Source organism: Strix aluco, chromosome 9, assembly GCF_031877795.1.
Source record: "Strix aluco isolate bStrAlu1 chromosome 9, bStrAlu1.hap1, whole genome shotgun sequence".
NCBI classification, from domain to species: domain Eukaryota; kingdom Metazoa; phylum Chordata; class Aves; order Strigiformes; family Strigidae; genus Strix; species Strix aluco.
Window position 1 is genome coordinate 13268491 of NC_133939.1, and position 18181 is coordinate 13286671.

At 38.5% G+C, this 18181-nt stretch overlaps 1 protein-coding gene across 3 annotated transcripts in view; it reads right to left on the reverse strand.

The window, feature by feature from the left end:
* SPHKAP (SPHK1 interactor, AKAP domain containing) overlaps positions 1-18181 on the reverse strand; it is a 74574-nt gene that overhangs the window by 23961 nt on the left and 32432 nt on the right. The gene's annotated exons all lie outside the window — the stretch shown is intronic.

Sequence of the window (18181 nt, forward strand, 5' to 3'; positions counted from 1 at the left end):
ATAGATGGCAGAACAACTTACTATCTAGTGAGTTTACATGTGATTCACTGGAAAGTACTACTTTTAATGACAAAGTCTTTTGCCCCTTCTTTAATCATTATGCATCAGCAACAGTTTAATGGTAGTGAGATTGACTTAAACAGAAACTTCAGATCTAAAGACCATTTCATTTTCTGAAGACTTATTTTTTTTACATGACTGGAAGACCTTTTACTAGTTTTCAGAAATAAGAAAATACTTCCTCCAGCTTTATTTCCAAGTTAGAAAGAGGAACTCCAAAGCTAGGCTGACTGTCCTACTTCTGAGCACTGTGAATATCTCTTTAGAAGTTTGTGAGAGTTTGGTGTTTTGATTTAAACCAAAACATGGCACAGATTCAGGGCTGAGCTAAAGCCAACACCTGATTTCAAATAAATTGCAGATCTGGAATTTACCTTCTATGAGATGAGTGATTTATTTTTTTTTCTCCTTTTCCAGCAAACAGTAAATTCTTCTTTCTCTAATTCTATGTAAATTTTCCCTAGAAAAATAAAATGCTCTAAATTATCCCCTTCACCCATATTCTTGTGTTAGACATCCGAGCTCCTGTTGTGTGCCTGCTTTTACCCCAAGACAACATTGATTTCAGTTTATATATGCACATACCATATGTACAGATTATGACCATCTGCAGTAACAGCCAGCACAGCAGATGGAAAGATCCAGCCAGACCTCCCATTGTAAACCAAGAAAACCCCACTGAAAAAGAAAGCTTTTTGCCTTTTACATAGTTTAATGGTATCTTTATATGAACTTAAAAACATATTTTTGGACATTTTTAGAATTTTAGGAAAAATATTTCTCTGCCTTATAATGTCAACAATCAGGATATGCCACTGTCATCTGCATTTTATGGCTGGCTAACTTTTAAGAAATAGTTATAAAAATTTCTAAGCTATAAAGTATTAAAAATACCTCTAGCAATATAATGTGGTAGTTATATAATGTCCTAAATGTGTTACAGTTAATTGTAAAGACAATATTTTTTCTTACTTTCCACTGGGATTTTACACGTAGGCATTTTACATATCAGCAATAGGTAGTTATTACAAAACATTAGAAAATTATGCTCTTGATTCGCACGTGTACTTGCCCAGTGCCCACAGTGATGCGCAGATATGAGTCCACAGGTGCATGGAGGTCCATTTGCTTAGGCAACCATTAATTTGGCAAGCAGGGTAGGAGTGATGGAAGGTATGAGTCCAGTTTCTAGTCCGCTCAGGCGTGTTCACGACTGTGCTGAAGGTAGGGCTGTTACTTCGGAGCTTTGTTTCCAAGCCCGTATGCCAGAGTGGTAAGCTGTGTAGGAGCAGTCATTTCTGCATGTACATTCCAGACAAACACTCAACTCTCTAGCAAACCTTGTTTTGTTGTTTGCTACCTACATGTTGGTACAATGGTATGTGTCTTTGCTGTGTTAAACGCTGGCACGACTACCATCCTAAAGGTACATCCTTTCCGAGCAGCCAAAAAATCATCTCTATTTCATGTGGCATGATGGCATATAACTCTCTAATGCCTCAGTAGAAGAAATAACAGTATAAGCAGGAATATCTATTATTTAAAGTCATATGCTCTTTCTGTCATCTTTTTTAAAATTTTATTTTCAGAACCCAATGAACTTATAAAACATACAGGAGTAGTGAATCCAGTTTCCAAATACACTTGTCAGATTCCATTGACATTGATTTATTACACTGTCAATGCAGTCTCTTTAGCTTTTTCCTGTTCTGTGGATTTTGGAGTTTTAATTATACGTAATTTTTGCACAAAACTAGTTTTGCACTGGTGAAAGACACTGAAGAACTCGCTTGTTCCGTTTTGCTGTTTGCTCTGAGATTAGCCCTGCCTTGAGCAGGAGCTGGGACTAGATGGCTACTGTAATCATAAATTAACTCTACAGCTCTGTCCTGGCAGGCTCTGCACTACTGCTACCTTCTAGAAAGTTCACTGTGAGGATAGTTTCCTTGGAGATACTTCACTAGAGTTTCTCAAAGAGAAAAAGATCCATCTGAAAAATCTCTCACTGTTTTCTGCTTACGTAATACAAAACTTAAGCTCTCACTAGCTTGCATTGCTTGATGAACTTTCAGTTAATTATGAGGCACACCTCCATCAAAACAAGGCAAAACAACATTAAAGAATAATTCATAATCTATAGGAGCAAAATACTGCATAGATTATGAAGAAAGAGCCAAGGTCAGGGCAGCATGTAACCTTGATCTAATTCTGACTTTTTCCTTTGGATCAGATCCAGGTTAATGTATTTTAGCTTAGTTTAACTAGAACCTAACCTTGTCCTAATCATAGTATCTTTAAATGTCAATCCTTTCCCATACACTTCTCCCTTACACCTCACATCCTTGTCTTTCCACAAACATATTTTCACTTTAAAATGTGTCTGCTCTCCACTCATACTGACCTACTGTCTGGAAACCATGCAGAAATTTCAAGATATTGCCTTTTTTTCTGACTTAGGTAATATTTATTTTGGGGGTGAGGAAACAACAAAGTTTAAATGGTGTTACATAATACAAGAAGGAAAAAAACCCACCCAAATTCTGGCTTTACATAGTGAGGTAGTCACCCACAACTTCCCTGCTAGATGCTAATGGTTCAGTAGTGTTTCCGTGTAGAAATCCTGTTTGCTCAAGTGAGAACAAAACTTTTCTTTTGGTGAACATGTACCACTGCACTCAAATCTAGAGTTCAGTACTGTCAGAAAGCAGTATGCTATATATCCAGAAACCATTTAACACGTCAATCACGTTGTAAATAACAACCCTTTTACTATGCAGATTCCTGTACATGAATAACACGAATCGGTGTCTGACCCCCAAGCCTCTTCTTCATAAAACTCTCCAAGCATTTCTACTGTGACAGTACCAGGCAGATTATCATCACTAATTTGCTGAACTTTGATCCTGAAGAAGCCTTTACTTTCCAGGATCCTATAAAAAAGAGAGAAACTTTTTTCTTTTTTTTCTTCCTTATTTTGCATGATAATTTCTGTGACTGGTAAGAGGTGTATGGAGTAAATTCTCTAGATCAACAATTTCAAGTCCTGAAATCTACTCTTGAGTCAGTGTAGAAACTATGCAGACACCTCAGCATCTACTGTCTGCAAATTAAGACTACTACTTCTTAAAAGAACTACATGTTAAGAAACTTGTCTATAAAGCACTTAAGGATATAATGTAATATACAAACAATATATTTTACTCACTGACAGATGGCCTCAGGGAATCGCTAAAAGTGTAATACTGTTCTCACTTTGGAAGAGTAAAGCAATTTCATTTTTTTGTAAGGGTACTGATGCTGGTAAACAGCTGAATGACAAGCAAAGAAATATATTATTGTCTTATTTTCCTTATTGCTTTCATTTCAGCTTGTATTAACCAAGGTCGGTATTACTGGCATTTTAATATTCCCTAGATAAAAATTGGTGAGATGGTAAGAAAGAAATGCTGTCTCAATGTCTTACTAACAACAGTAATTTAAAAAAAAAACCCAACAAACTGTATTTTTCCTAAGTGTCTGTTCTAGGGTGAAGTCTATTTCAGTTCTGTAGTATTTGCCCCAGATAACAGATTGCCAAACTACTTTTTTTCTGGTTTAGGAAGTGCTAATGCCTCTTTCTATGGTCTGTATCAATGCCTGACAGTAAGGAAAGGCTTTTTCTTTGTCCTATGAAATATCTTACAGCTTTTGGCGAGATTAAAATGAGCTGTAGCTTGTGGGTTTTTTATTAAGCTAGTATTTTTTTTCTTTTTTAATTAAGAAGAAAATCTGTTTTCCAATCCTCTTCTGTGCAAAATACTAGCTCAGCAGAGATGTTTGAAGGTTGGGTTCATCCTGCCACAACAGTGGTAGCTTCCTGCACAGTGCTGTAATGGCCAGGAGCTGCTAGCAGCTTTTGAGAAAAGAAACAGCTTTGAGATGCTTGGTCCCTTTTCTCCCATGAATCATGACTTCTTTCAGCTTCTTCTTAGGGAAGAGGTTGAATTGAAAATCCACTATATTCCTCCCTCTCACTGGGATAATGGCTGTCCCTTGCATCTAACTGATATAATTACTCTGGTAAGTGAAGTGAGAGCCATAGTCTTGTGTTCTGCGCTGTAGAGGACTGTGATCAACACTTGTTTAAAGTGCTGCAGAAAGTGTTTATTTTTTTCCCCCATAAAATCCAAACACATATACATTATATACCATCCTCCCAAATAAATTTCAATATCTGTTTTAAAAGAAAGGAATTTAAACTGAAGAGGCAAGACCTGAAAATTAGAACTATATACAGACAGCTTGCGCAACATTAATTCTAATTTATATGCCCACATTTATGCAACGCAGTATCTCTGCCTGATTCAATGAACATGAAGACTTCAAAAAGGTGCAGAATTATGAAGAAGCAGAGAACCGTGTATCTGCCATTTTCTAACATCTGAGTTTATGACTTTGTAACCTAAAGGACATTCTTAAACATGGTTTCTTTGTTTCTAATCTATGTCAGTTGCTGGATTATAACCACACAGTTAAAGACTATCAAAATACCAGAACGGTGGCAGGACAAGATTCAGGTGGCACAAACCGCTTCATCCCTGTCATTCTGCCACTGTATCCATACAGCTGATCCTCCTCAGCTGTAGCCTCAGTATCAGGCTGGGTTTTGTGCCATACACCTTGGTATAAGCTAAACTTCTGTGTATGTATTTGGATTTGCAGGGGATTTGTATGTGTATTTGTCAGTGTATAAATGCTGTCTGGAAACAGTTTACAGGGTCTTGACTTCCCAAGTCTGCCGCTCTGCTTTCTCCATCCTCTCTCCTGTCTTCTGTCACAACACCAAGTCTACTTAGACATGCAAGGTGCCAATTCAGTCAGCCCAAGAGAGAGTTAGAGGAAATAACTGTTTTGGGACTGCACTGCCATCTGCCCATAAAACTCATGTTTAATTTCCTACAAACAGAAGTGGAAAAGATAATTAGCCCCTGGAGAGATTGCAGGAGAAAATAATTCTGAGCAGGCAGTTCCTGGGTGCAAAGGAAAAACACAGTCTAAATACCTAAGCCTAAGGATGTGCAGGATACAACCGTGTGGCCTAGGAAGGCTGAGTGACCATTGAGCCTAAGACTGAAAGTAGATTTGTATATAAAACCAGCCAAAGTGCTGATGAGAATGCAGCCCTTGAGGGCAAAGAACTGAAGCAATAACTATCTGCAGAGCAGGAAGGGCAAGTTCAAACTGTGCTGTTCCTTGCACTTCAGGCTTTCCCCAATGACACTCAGTAGTTATTTTGTTCACTTTAGATGTTAGCATCTGTTGCTGACAGGAGTGGTGGGAGCAGGAAGGTAGCTGTATGTCAGGGCATTCGGCTGTCTCCTCTCTGTCCCAGTTTGGGTGATGCAGGTATGAAACTCACAATATGACTTTTAAATTAATACATATCTGTCTGTATCTTCACTTGCTCCTTGTGCCCAATGTGAGTAACATGCATCTTACATTAATGCAGTGATGTTCTGATTATTTAGCATTATCCTTTGAGAAATTAAAGGCTTGGCTTTTATTTCCATGTTTTTTCCCTTCTATGTTTTGGGCAGGTATTGTTCTCAGGATGTGTATTGCTTCTTATACACTATTATGTTACTGAACACTTTATCCCTTTTTAAATGTAGAACTGTGAAGATACAGTTAGTGAAGAGGGATTGTGAAATTTTACAGCAACTATGATTGCTATGACAGTTGTTTTTAAGGATTTAATGGAGTGTCTGACCTCATTCGATTCTGCTCTCAGCAATAACTCTGCAATGGGATGGCAGTTTTGGAATTCTGAGCCCTACTCTCATCCTAATTTCATTTGTACAAAAGTAGAAAAACAATACAGTTGCTCTAAACTTTTATTAGACCAGAGTCAGGGTCTCCTGGCTTTAGCTAGATCGTTTAGATCATCATAATCTCCCCACAGCACAATAACCAAATATAGCTACTGCAAGACATCACTCGCTGCAATGGTAAGTGTCTATTTCACAGAATGTACAGCTGCATGTCGTGCTCCCTTAGGAGCTAAAGTCAGCGAAAGCCCTAGAAAAAGATATTGGTTTACTCCATGCATCTGAGACAAAGCAAACTGTAACTCCCAGAAAATATCAAAGGAGTGGCAATGTGTCATCTTTGTCCAGAAATTTTCTGTGAGCTTTGTCTCTTTGAAACTGAGCAGCAACATTCACGTATTTTTGACTTATATTGGGATGGCATAAAATGCCTTTCCCAGCAGATTCTAGCAATGCAGTCATCTGTTTTTTCTGTCTGTATGACAAGATCATTTGTTTTCATGGTTATCAAAATGCTGATCTGCAAAGCTCCCAAAAAGAACCTTGCTTTTATTTTCACTTGAATTATTTATGCTAATGTGAAGGCTAAATAAAAACTCTTGTTCTTGTGATATATATGTGTGTGTGTGTGTATACATAGCCTGTCTGTAAGAACCCCTAATTATTGACCTCTCTGTTCTTTAAACTTGCAGCTTCTTGAGTCTTGTAATCCCAATAGTTTCAAGTACCATTTATTTAATTTTTTTAGAAAGAAACAAAATAGCTGTAAAATGATTATTTCTAAATAAATGTTCTAAAATGTCACATGAGATTACCCTTTAGCTAATAACTAAACTACCTCATAATTTTGGAGATCCTAGGAATTTTTTTAGCATCTAGGCTTGGTAGGACTTGTGTGAAAGGATGCTGCTTGTGTAAATTTTTTGGGAAGCTTGTGGCTTTGATCATTTCGCCACAATCATTTACTAAAAGAAACTGACACAAGGCCAATTTGTCTGCACCTCTCAGTACAATTGTACAATATAGTTCTGTGTCATGTGCTGAAAAGCTGCTATCAGGTTTCCACTGCGACTCAGGCTTTGAAGAGGTGAAGTCTCCCTACGTTGCAGCTTCAGAAATTTGAGGTCTTGGGCACATTCACGCACACGTTGGTGGTAAAACATACTTCACAGAAATGACTCTGCATCCATCAAGGCTGAAAGAAACATCCAGCCTAATATTTCTGCCCTTTGCTTGTCTGTACCATTAAAAAGTTTATCTGTCACCATTTTAATTTACAGACTGGAGTCAAAAGTAGTTCTTGCTACAGAATGAATAGAAAGTATTACTGCTTGTGCAAGACTACAAAGTTAATGTACATGTCTCTAAAATCTTACGTGCCTGCATTAGTCTTCTTAAATTACTTTTTTGCTAGGCCTTATGATAATTTATTTTCTTTCTTTCTGTACCCATTTAAATGTCAGTAGAATCTCAGAGGACTAGATAATATAACTGTGACAGTTAATAAAGCTGAAAAATCTGATTTCAAAGCCAGTCCAAATAAAACAATGATAAATATAAACCAATAAACCATAATTGATACCATCATTTAGCTTTGTTCAAGTTAATCTTGTCTTTTTCCATTTCCTGTATTTGAAGATTGTTGGTATGGAAAAATTATGGTTCCATCAGACCATTGCAGGGGATGTTATTTTCAAGGAGAATTTGTTCTTGAACAAAATAATAAGTATGAACCTGAGACTAGTTTGTGGGTTGTACAGAAGCCAGTCTTGCTCCTTCCCCTTTTCCTGCATCCTTTGATCTCCTGCTCAGCAGGGCAGGCTGATGCCTGCTACCCAAATATCAGCACAGTCTGAAACAATATATCAGTGACCAGACTGCTCCAGAAAGACAAAGATAAAACTTTACAAAATTGTGTTACCAAATTTTAGACACTTCCAGGGAAAAGATTTTATAGAAATTGTGGAGACTTTCTGTTGTCAAAATGCCATGAAGTTTTAACTGTTGTGGTTAACTATAGGGTGGACTCTGCTAAATAACTGTACAAAGAATATGAAATATTTAATCGTTTGGGAAAATGAGCTATTTAACAATGAAACTGAGGTGAAAGACTGACTCCCTGCAGCCCTAAATTCCAATTGTCTTGGCAGTCTCTGTCCAGGCCAGTCTTGGTAAGCCAAGAAATGTAACTGCTTGTAGTCTACAAAGCCAAACAGATGCATTCTTTAATCTTATAAGCGACTGAAGCAGGGAATTATTATGATGTTGATATATGGAGAAGAGAACATTGATGGTGAATTACTAAATGAATGTTCAGATTTCTGGGACAGTTGTGTATTTGCCTACTATTTTTTTTAACACTCCTAGGTAGTCTCATTTGGTATAGTGTTGCTCTAAACTACTATAAAAATCAATTATTTTGCCTCAAGACATTTATATGCCATGTAGAAGCAAAATAAGGAGATTAAAAAGTTGTAAGTACTTAAATCCATTCTGCTTATCTGTGCATGTCAAACAGTCTATGGTGCTCTACAGGCATTTTCAGTATTTGAGAAAGATGAGGAAGTAAATGCTGCTAAGCCTAATTTAAAAATGCAAATGATTTTGCTAAACAAAGATGTCAAGTGAAAATATTCCATAGCAGTGACTCTGAGAGAATGATTGGACTCAAGTTCCACATGCTCCAGGTCTCGGGGGTGTATGAATGAGCAGGTATTACCAAAGTATAAGTATATCTATCAGCTGCATAGAAAGAGTAAATTGTGTGTCATACAACTAGATATAAGCTGTTAGATCAGAAGCTAAAGCAGCAATATCTGGAAATCTTTTTTTTTTTTTTTTTTTTTAACTGAATGAGCTAGTTCTTTCTTACTTGGACCTACTACTCAATAATGTTTATCACTTCTATGATACCAAATATGGTTTTTTACCCCCTTTTGTAGGATAATGTTAGTATGCATAATAGTTTAGACCATGTATCTCATTTTCATACTGTCTTTCACACAGTGGGGCAAGTCTGCTATGTATTGCTGTCACCTGGGCTTAGGTGTCTTCATCCTGGACTACAGTGTGGGGAGAAGTAATGGGAGATGCTACTGTGCAGGGCAGCAGACAAAATCAGCAGCTCCATGGTTGTCATACCTCTTGAAACATGCCTCCTGATAAATCTCTACTCAAAGCCTTCGGTGGAAAGGATTTCGGGACTGGATCTGGTGAATCAGAAACTATTGGATCCAGATTAATAACAGGCCCCTTTGCTCCACTAGTTAGTGAGATCTTTCTGTAGTAAAAGCACACCATTCTGTAAATTCTCTCTGCTTTTGAGAAAATGAGGTGGGAACTAAGGAAGGAAACACACAGGTCTGATGGTGGGTTTTGACTGAGCTCAGTTGTATGATCAATATACACATTAAGAACAAAAATTGGGTTTGTAAAATCTAAGTGATCAGGATAATGCCCTAAACTCTTTCTTCTCCCCATCAAACCCATCCTGGCCCCAGTGCTGCTTCTTGCTTCCTGGATCATAAGATTAAAATTAAATTTTTAAACCAAAACCATCATGTTTCTCCCCTCTGAAAAGGAATGCTTCATCCTTCCCTTAACAGTATTTGCATTCAGCACACAAAAGATCCAGCTACAGCTGATCAATGTTACAAGCAACAGAAATTAGAGCTTTATAACAGATGCAGTTTGGTGACAATGTTTTTAGCTTCATGCACTTTATTGTCAATGTCTAACAGAGTCACCCTGTAGAAATCTCTAGATTAAGTTAAAGTACAAATAGAAAAAATCCACTTATTCTGTGACTGACCTAGTTAATTTTTTAGAGACTTTTTCCACATAAACCAAACTCTTAGCAACTAGCTTATGGTTTCCATTGCAATTCAGAAGATAACATACCCTGTTCTAAGCACTGAATTCACAACACCTTGCGTAGCCTCTAAATTCAGCAATTCACAGTCTCTAAATACAGCTTTAAGTCTACTGACACACATTAGTTCAGTTGCACAAAGACCAATGAAGATAAGACACAAACTACTAGGAAAACAGTAACATGAAAAAGCAGGAAAACAGAAATGTCAGTGCCAGGCTTGTCAGAGTCAAGGATTAACCCAGAACAGCAGTGATACCCTCTGCATTGTGTATCCCCTTTTAAGAGTATGCTTCAAACAAAAGGCTAATTGCCCAACTTCACCAGCTCAGTCTTTCACTGTGGACTTTGTTCCTGCTGTGGCTCACCAATCTCTCTTTTCATAATTTCTGAATAAAGTTCTATAATACAGATAACATATGGTTACCAACAGCTTCAGTCATTTTAAACTAAACCTTTAGGGACTGACCTCTGCTTCCGCTGAAGGAGACTTGTGTAGCATCTGTCTGCTCACACATGCTTTACAAATTCCAGGGCAGCTCTGCCCTAGCTGTTAGACAGGTTATAAATAGGTAGAGCTCTGAAGAAGCAAGATTACTTGAAAAAGAAGAAATATGGCATGTTCTTGTGCTTATGAAGTGGTCTGGAAAACAGCTGATTTTTCTGATTAGCTATGTGAGTGATGGGATTAGAAAAGCCTGCTTATCTATGTATTAACATTTCAAGGTTAACTTTCCAGCATCTTGAGGTATAAGTGGTATAAGCCACTTTCCCTTCAGTAGAGTGTTTATGAAGGTGTGGCTTTGTCTAGTTTCTCTGTTGTATAAGCAAGGCTAGAGTTCACAGACAGCTGGTGCACTTACAGTCTCCCAGTTTCTTCTATATTCGTGAAACTTGGAGGAACCTTTACCTCTAGGACCTGTGTGTGATTGTCAAATTAGACATCCAGCAAGTTCAAAAGTGACCATGTGTACTCATAAACTATGTCTTGATTGGAAATGGAGATCTAATCTCTATCATGCAGAATGGTAGCTTTGTGTGGCATGTCAAGCACATCAGATGCCAGATCCTGCAAACTGCAGAGGAGTCACAAGAACACTAGTGGGGCAGAAGCACCAGTTCCTCCTTCTCCCACTGTCAGCACTGGTGGCAGCACAGTCTGTCTCCTTATCAAAGCTACCCACCCTCTTTGTTCTTCTCACCTGCCTCCCACAGACCATCAGGGATTAAAATTGGCTTGAAAAAAGCTGAAGCCCAATGCTCAACTTCTGCTGATAGAGTCTGTTGCTGTGGGAGGTTGACATGGCTCCGTCAAGACACAGGACTCCTCTGTCTTTCTATTTAAGCCTCTCAGAGCCATCAGGGAAGGCTCTGTTGCCAAATGTGTCCCTGAAAGGAGTGGGCCTGTAGGTCTGTCTGCTTTTGCATAAGTAGGGGTTTACTTTGGTGCTGCCCTCTCTTTCTGCCTGCCTATTTTTAGAGGACTGCTTTGTGTTAGCATCCATAAAATAAAAAGTGTCTTCTACGATACCACTGTCTTGGATTCCACAAATTTTTTGAAAATGAAATCATGAATCACCATGCCTACCATGCTTGCAGAATGTGTTGTTCAGTCACATTAAAAAGATTCTTCAAGTCAGTTAATTTGACATCTTAAATATATGTTCTCAAAACCCCAAATGCCACTGCATAATTAGAAAGAAAGCCTTAACTGAACTTCTAAATTTCCTTTTTCCCCCACTTCTCCTTTATTTGCTCTCCCCTCCACTTGAATTTGTTCTTTCACTGCTCTCAGTTGAGCCTGAAATAATTTCTGTTGGTAAACAGGCACCAGAAACTGTAATTATTCTTCTTTACTGAGGCTGTAATCCTAGGTATTGTCTTGATTCTTAAAAAAATATTTAATCAAACTAATTTAAATATAATTCAACTAGTTTGTCAAATTATTTTTATGCACACAAATCAACAGTTGCTCTGGGACAATGTTTTGCCTAATTACATATAGCTTTTGACAGATTTACAACTCGCTCCAGATGAAGTATGATCTATTGGTTTCCAGAATCCAGTATGAAATAGTAAAGATAACTAATTTCCTCTCACAGAGTTCTTTAAGCACCTTTCAGGGGAAAAAAAAAAAGGGGTGTGGGGGAGGTGCAGATCTGGAAGGATTAATCTTACCCAAATACATGGTTTAAGAAACAAGCTGGGAAATTTTTTTAACTGTTTATAATATGTAATGTGATTTTTAACTAGGAAACCTAATTTTGGTGGATTTGATATGGATTCTTCCCAAATGCTTAGAAAAATTACTTACAAAAATATTACTCTACCTATATTTGCATACCATCAGTTAAAAAGAACATGGGATATCTCAGTTAAACATCTTCTGCTGGAATCTGAAGGAGGGGGTCACTGCATCAGAATTATCAAAACCATCCCTAATCCCTGTGTGTCAGCCAGAAGTACCTGTACTTCTGTGTACTCACCTGTTCTCACAAGCTCTGTATTCCCAGAGCCAGACCACACAGCTGCTAAATCATGGATGTTTTTCTACTAAGTTAAATAGCAGCAGGCAGAAATAAAGATCTTTCTGTCCATGAGTCCATGGGATTATTAGCTTTATCATTACCATTTTTAAGCTCTGCAGTTTATAAAAAAAAATGAGTTGTTCATTCCACATACTTATTCATATATGTGGTTGGAGAAAAAAAACCACACCTGAATAACACTTTTGAGAAGTTTAGAAGAAAGCCCTTAAATAAAGCAAGAATCTCCTAGCTTTCAATTTCTCATATCTGAAATGACGAAGCTGGAAATTAAAAAAGGTTTTCTGGTCTGAACTTTCTTCTTCCTCTAGACAAGCTTCTTTTACCAGGACAACATCTGCTTTCTTCATGGTCGTCTTAACCTGTAGGTCCAGAGCAGTGGTGCAAATGGGACCGTGAGGCTCCCTGACACGCTTTCTGTGGCATCGTCCCTAAATAGGGCTCATATTACAGAAAGGGGTCTGGACGCTCCTACAGTGATGATCGAGGTCAGGGCTTTTGTAGCTCCCTCCTTTTTTTTTGCAGAAGAGCAAAGAGATGAGAAATCCTGGCATCCAGTTGAGGATTGGATTGGATCTTTTTGGAAAAGGAGCTAGAAAGCTCAGCTTGAGCCAGTTTCCTACAATACTATCAGGAGTGGTGTTTTAGGTAATTTCAGTAACACTGTGTGGTGTGGTTCCTGATTGTTCTCTGACAAGGTAAATATATCTACAAAATGGAAACTCCTACCCCTGCTTTTGCTTACCCCTGGTAATTTAGTGTAGCTAGGAAAAAAAAAAAAAAGCTGTATGCTAAGACTATGATGGTAAAATGGATATTGTATGGACAGCTGTAGGAGATCTTTCAGTTCAAAGGGCACATGCCAATACACTTTGTCTGTACAAGGTCCTGAGTTCTGGAGAAGAAAACACCTATGGCAAAACACTTGACTGCAATTAGGTGCAACTTACAGTGAAAGTTAGATTTCATGCTCTGAATGCTAAGAGCACAGAACTACGGAAAAGAACTTCCAGCCCTAGCAGTTCTTCAAGTTCTCACACTGTCTCTGGGCGTGTGTGTTTATCTCTGTAATAAACAACTGCTCATTTTACTTAAGAGAAGCTCTACTGCTGCAGCCAGCAGCAGACTGAACTGGAACAGAGGCAATTAGACAAACTGCCTGGGGCAGACGGTCTTTGTTCTCACTCAGGCCCACTCACAAATTTCTCAGCTATTTAAAGATGTAACTGTGCAGTCACACACACCCTAATGAGAGGAAATAAGGATTATCTGAAGTAGGAGTGTGCCTGTGTGGCTTTCTTGTGCATACTGTTTTATAATACCTAACGTGTGATCTTCATTCAGCTTTCTTCTGGTTTTATACTGTGCTTCTTTAAAATGCTTGTAAAGGAAAAAACACCTTTCTATGGTTTGTGGGAGAGAGATCCCAACTGTTCTCAAACTGCCAGTTTAAATTTGTTGAGTGTCAGGTAATATTCTATAGAGTGTTCTCCGACCTTCCTTCTTTTTTTTGTCATTACTATTATTTAGCCTCCTGTTGCTCCACCTCGGAGTAGCTTTGGGAAGCTGGCAGGATTTTGTTTCCTGCCTTGCTATTGAATTGGTGTGCTGTCATGGGATGAAAGAACGCAATTGGGTAATTCCCAAGTGTTTCACTTCCCTGAGCATAGAGATAAATGCCTACTGAAGATGGATGTATTATAAGGACTGACATCTCCTTTTGTGGAGATCTGAGATCTTTCATAAGAAATAAGGAAACTGAAAATTACCAGTTGTTGCTTTTATGTTGCAGTTATTTGCTTTTAGATTACAATTTCCTTTCCCCACTGACTAAATTTTGGTGACTTATTTCCCCTGCCATTGGCTCTCACCCCTTCTTTTTGGAGTCATTAAAAAAAGTTATAATAATATGCATAGCTAAACTTGTTGGTAGATAGGAGACTGGGAATGGTATAAGAGATGTAGCGCTCACCACACATGGTAGAATTTGATCCTCTATATTTAAATGGTTAAAGAGGATCTTGTGTTGGAATATGTCTTATATGTAGTGTTTGGAACAGCCTGATAGTGACTCAGAATAAAAAAGCATCTTCTGGAAGACAGAGCTAATTATCCATTAACATTTGGATGCAATGCTTGTCTCACATTAATTTCCATGCTTGCCAAAATGATTCTCTCGGAGGAACCAGCTGTGAAATGTAGAAATAAAAATATTAGTTTGGAAGTACTAGATATGCCACGTAGCTGCTTGCAAAAGGATGTACATGAATGGAAGTGTGAGGCAGCTCTATTACACAGGTGGGACAGTTTGTAAGTGATAACCCCAGAGTATGAAGCAGCTCAGGCACACCTTCTGCGCTGTAATCTAAATAACTCAAAAGGCTTCATGACGGGTATACCACAGCTATACAGTGGTACCTTCCTTATCTCACCAAAGTGAGATCAGGTTACTGCAAACTACCAAAAATTATGTCCTTGTCAAAGTAGGACCTTGGCACTCTACTGACAGTTTCTCTGCCCAGAGAACAACAGGATGCAGGGCAGGTTGGAGAAACATCAACTTGAAGCCAAGTCTGGGCCTTTCTTCTGTTGTACAGTCCTTCACATGATTAGAGTGACAATTTCCCTCTCCAGCTGTGAGTGGAAAAAGTTGTTTTTTCCCCTTCTTGCCCTGTATTTTCATTAGGACAGCCACAAAAATCACATTACTCCTTTCAGATTCTATGTAAAAATCTCTTCTGTGAGCTGCCCAACTGCTGTCTAACATTCAAATGAGGTTTCCAGCCCATATCCTTGCAAGCTCTAATGGAGTGTTTCCAAAAGCAGACAACCCGGTATATACTATCTTCTGTGAGTCACTCAGGTTCACCTAAATAAGGTCCTGACGTGACTTTCCTGTGTCTCCCCAGCCCAGAAACAATTCTTTTTTAGATGCCCATTGTGTGTTGTCAGAAGGATGTATTATACTGCTCTTCCTCCAGTATTTTTAGCAGTAATGTACCTGAAATTTAGTCCCAATTACTCTTCAGAAAGTGCATATCTCAAATGACTTGGATTTATGGGTTTTGATATTTTAGAGACTATCCTTTTTTTAATGGCTGGACTGCATTAATGAATCATCTCGAGTCATCTCTTCATAATCCATTGCTTCAAAAACATCTGTGAATATTTTCTTCCCATTAAGGCTTGTTCCTTTGGGTTTGATGTAATTAATTATCACTTATGACTTAAAATATGCCAATAAATATTTATGCCACATGCACCATCTGCTCTCTCTGGTGCCCTGTATACTTAATGTTTAACAAATTTCTATAAGCCTCACACTGCAATGCCTGTTAGAGGAAGCCTGTGGTTACAACAGCAGCAAGCAGATACAGATGTCCACTCTGGAGGTAACACAAGAATCCCATTTCTTGATAAAGCAGACCATGGAGGCACTGAGAATATGCCAGTGTGAAATGCTGAAGGGGATATAGCTGCAATACCATGCTTGATACTCCCAGTGTTGTTTATAGCTTTGTCAGAGTAGGGCTAAGCATCTGGTTCTCTTAAATACAGATGGGAAAACACTGCTGTATGAGACTATCCCAGAGGGACAGGAAAGAAGATGGCAGATCTAGACAGAAGATAAAAGAGTGTCCAAGTCTGAAGTTACAAGGAAAGAAAAGAAGAATTTATTGTCAGTCTTCCCTGCCCCAAAATTCATGAGGCAGCTTTTGGTTGCTCTATAAAATACATGTCTGGTACTGAAAATGTGGAAATACAACCCTTTAAGGGCATATATAACTTCTGCCTTAACTCATATGTGAAGATCTATTTTTCAGAGCCAAATATGTGTAAGAAAAAAAAGAGAAACATATTTTACAGATTATACAAGTAATCCTTTCAGTAGTCTTTTAAACTAGTGCTCAGTCTTCCTGCACTGGGCTCTATAAGGCAGAGGGTAATTGGTGAAGAGGAGGTTTTCTTATTTCTCTGCACAAGCAAGAGAGGGGCTCTCTGGAAACTACAATTCCTTACCACAGCAGTGTGAACACCCACACATGCCTGAGAAAGGACTAAGACTCAATGCCACAATTCAGTCTGCAGCTGTTGATTCCTGCTCCTTGTCAGGATATAATTAAGGTATCTTCAGGCTGAATAGGAAGATGGGACTTAAAACTAAAAATACCTCTAGTAATTATGGCTTAGATCTGGTAAGCAATGGATGGATTTTGATTTCTGAAAGAGACAATGCTGTTCTTGAAGATGGTTGAGTAATTACTGAGCAAAAGGTAAAATAAACACTCTTGTAATCCCCTGCTATATGACATACTGCTGAGTGTGTGCATGCAACTTCATGAGGGCAAACATCTTCGTGTGTAGGTCTGTCTATTTTATGCAGCAAATAGGGCTTTGCTATGTTTACTAGGAAACGTAAATCACGTAAAACAGTTGTTTCGGCTATATATGGTCACTATTCAGGAACACACATATGGTTTTGATTAAAAAAACCCAAAAAACCCCCTCATTTGGGATTCAAGATTGCAATTCCATACTTGGCTGTATAAAGAGTCTTGTTGACTACTACCAATCCTGGGAAGAAACATCCTCCTTTCTGAACTCCTGTAAGACTAGATCTCCACCCTTCAGTCCTTCAGTAAGGGCATGCTTTCATTCTTTGGAGACTCTGGAAAATATACTGGAAGTAGGGGCCCTGATTAAGAGATACAAAATGTTCTAGTGCTTAGATTTCAACACCCTGACCCAGAGACCACACTATTGTTAGCAAATTACCTGGAAGTAATTCTAGTATCAAAGACTGATGTAAAATATAAATCTGTATAATTGTACCTAAACATCTAAAGATATGTAGTATCAAATCTTTAAAAAGACTCGGGTGAAGAAATGAATGAAAACCACTCATAATCTACTTTAATTCAACTGAAAGCTGCTCTCTTTTTTTCCCTCAAAATACCAAATGCCAAGGATTTTCCCTTTCTGCATATGTTATCATTCAGTTTGAATTAAGTTGTGGGAGCTGTTTCCTGGATGTTTTTGTTCCATCATTTGAGTGAGCATTGGCATTTGTCTGACAATACGGTGAGATGATTCAAGGAAGAATTGGCCAGAAAAACTGATTTCTTGATTTCATAGTTACTTTTCTCTCTGAACCAACTTGCTGTATGTTTGTACAAATGCCAGGGCAGTATCAAAGATTAAGTAGGGGCTGGGGGAGGAGGTGAGACCATAGAAGTCCTGGTCTGACCAGCTCAAATTAGTGCGTAATGGCATCCTTAATCTCCTCCTGAATCTGTTTAAAAGCTTGATGGCTAGACTGCAATGAAATCAACAATGCTTAGGTACCTGCTTTGGACAGTGAAGATATGCAGTAGCAAGGTAAGTAGCCAATTCTGAAAATCCAGCTGTTATGATGGCAAAATGACATTCTTCATTATCTTAGTAAACAGAGAGATCATAGACAACATGATCCATAATTATATCACCTGTCTGCTTTCTTAACAATCTGTTTTTCACCAGGGCAACAGCCATGCCACCCTTCACTAACAGAAGCATTGCTTCCTTTCCTTGAGATGCTAATGTCAGTCTCCTAGACAGGGTATGTTCTCCTGTACTCAACTAAACCAGCTAACAACCCCAAGCTGAAATGCTTCCTCCTCCTGTGCTGCAGATGGATTAGGGTTCTTCCATGTGTCATAAGCCCACCCAGTTGCTCGTTACTGTCTCCACCATCCCCACTTCCCTAGTCATGTTGTCCTCCAACTCTCCTTTGTGCTACCACCAGCACTCATCAGACCAGTTGGAGAAATGGCATAGCATATGCAAATGGCATAGGCTCAGACAAAAGCAGCCAACGATTAAATGAGAGGGTACTTTAACAAGACTGAATTTGACCA